Raw genomic sequence first — 2,729 nt, forward strand, 5'->3', positions numbered from 1 at the left:
CATTGCAAGGTATTCTTTCTTCTTAAATGTAAGACTCCCACTTACGCAGCTCTAAAGTTTACTGCATCCCAGTACGGGCAATAAGATATCCAGTTAATGAAATCGGAAAAGGATGTTTCCACTCTAAGGGATCACAAGCTAAGGAATAAAGGAAAAATAGCAAAAATAAATGAGAAATTGCTTTTGACTTGATGCTTTCCATCCGGGTAGTATTTTCCTACTCATCTGAAAGGTATAAAGATTTCTGTGCCATCAACTATTTTGGGCAGTGTGCCGGTAGAACTAGACAATGGCCTTTCCCTTCAGCTTAGGTGAAGTATAGACATTATTTCTATTTTTGACTTCAAATCCATTATAGTATTCTTACTTATATTTGCTGTTTTTATTCTCCTACATGTATAAGCTTCTTAACTGGTTTCAGTTAGCTATATGTTTATGGCTGAGTCGCGCTGTTTACATTTGAAAGCAGATTTATAAGAACCGTTCTGGGTTTTTATTTTTTTTTAAATAAAAAGCCAGTTTGAAAGTGTTTACTATGTAGAAAATGTATCTGGTAAAACTTGTTTAATGCCACTGACATAGCATAGATAAATTAGGTTAAAAATAGATGCTATACAGTATTTTCAAAATAAAAAGATAAAAATAGAGTGCATATTCATACACAAATATATGTGGCAAATTAGTCTGTTCAGACTGCAGGCACTAAATGATAGTAGAAAAGGCTTTCAGTTTAGGCAGGATTTGTTTGGCTTTGCCCTATACAAAAATCAACATCTTTACAGTCTTCCCTTCTGTAATATAGGATCATAAATTACTGCATATCCCACTGAAATGCAACACGTTGTCATAATTAAATGTTATCCGATACAAAATCTCTCATAAGTAGAAGATAAAGAATCAGAGCAGGCAAATACATCAGGAAATGCTTTTCTTTATTCCAGGTGACAAAATATATATTTATGTAGTTTAGTCATGTTACAGGATGATTGCAGGTTGCAACAAAAGAAAGGTTTGCAAATAAATAAAAAGTGCATCTCTTTTTAAATAAAGCTATAAAACAGCAGCTGGTAAAAAATCCCCATCTTTTTAAATTTTAATAGGTGTTCAACATAATCTCAGCTAAGATTCTAAAATATATTCCTGAGCTCATATGGATTAAAGAAATTCTGATTTCCTTATGATACAAATTGCCCTTTGCATAAAAATAGCTGCACTTAGAAAGGAAGCAGCTTTTAAAAAATGTTTCTTAGTTTGTCATTTTCATACACTTGTGTTTTACAGATTCATTGAATACCCCTTCTAAAATAGCCACAACACAACAGTACCCTCTAAAGTGCAACTTGTTCTTTCCAGTTAACCCATGGATTTGCTATTGGTCTCCATTACAAGTTTACCATCTCCCAGAAGCATACAAAATAAGGGAAGTTGACCATGTGTTAGCATTAATGACTAGTGTCTTAAAAAAAAAATCTCTGAAATGTTGGCTTTGACTCCCCTCCCTCCCTCCCCAATCCTATTATTGATAAGGTTTGTGGCTGAGTAAGCCTACCACAAGACACTTTTAAAATCTTAGAGAAGGAATGCATGTCTCAACATGGAAAATAATGAGCAACTCCACAAAGACAATAGTTACACTATTATCAGAGGTGCAGGGACACCTAGGGCAGGGAGGTGGGTATAGGGGTATGCTGACCACTGTGCACCACAGGGGAGGAGGGTGCAGAAGGGGCAGATGTGGGCGAGGGGAAGGGAAGGCTTGATTTCCCAGGCTAGTGCTGCCACTGCTGCTTATACAGCAACAACAGTAGCAGCATTACCTCTGCTCCCTGACTGAACCCTGTGACTGGGCTCTCTGAGAACTGACCCTGGTGCCTCATTTGCTTTCCCCACCCCACCCCAACCAAAAACATACGTTAGGCACAGGGTTGTGACTGCTCTTGCCAAGGCTACTGAGGGGCAGGAGGAAGGGGAATGCACCACTCCACTTGTTCCATTCACCCCGTCACCTGGATGCACTGCTTGGTGTGGTGGTACCCTGCTCAGCTCCTCTGGCTGGGCAGGGGCAGTGCAAGTCCCAAGGGGAGGGCCACAACTTTGCGTCCAGAGCTGGCGCCCTGCTTGTCCCAACCTACTTACACTACTGACCAGCATAGCAGCAACTTCAATGGAAGGAGAATAAAGACCACAGCGTACAGTCAATTGTATGTTAGTGCAAACAAATCTTACTTAAAAGAACGGTACGTATGAAAAGAGCACAAGCTACATTGGACTCTGCCAGGAGAGGCCGGTAGTATAGTACTGAAATGAGGCCTACGTGGTGGTGCCTGGCTAGAAATGATGGCAAAGGAACAGAAATGGAATCCACGTGGGAGGGATGGCATGAGGTTAATCCCTAAGAAAATTTAACATGCAGGATGATGATATTAGTTCTCTTTCAGAGCTGCTCATCTGCCCCCCAGAAACAGAAACAAGACAACATTTCAGAAACCAAAGACAATTGTGAACCTTACTCTTCTCTCATAGGCCCCAGCATCGCCTCCATGTAGCATTACTGTTCATTTGCAGACTGATCCAAAAAACCCACAGAAGTCATGGAAAGACTCTCACTGACTGTATGAGCATTCGTGGTCATCTAGCCAGGTGCCGAGGGATTGGACACTGGCTAATGTGGTCCCTATTTTCAAGAAAGGGAGGAGGGAGGACCCAGGTAACTATAGGCCTGTAAGTCT

Source organism: Gavialis gangeticus, unplaced genomic scaffold, assembly GCF_001723915.1.
Source record: "Gavialis gangeticus isolate Ggan-Ray unplaced genomic scaffold, GavGan_comp1, whole genome shotgun sequence".
NCBI lineage: Eukaryota > Metazoa > Chordata > Crocodylia > Gavialidae > Gavialis > Gavialis gangeticus.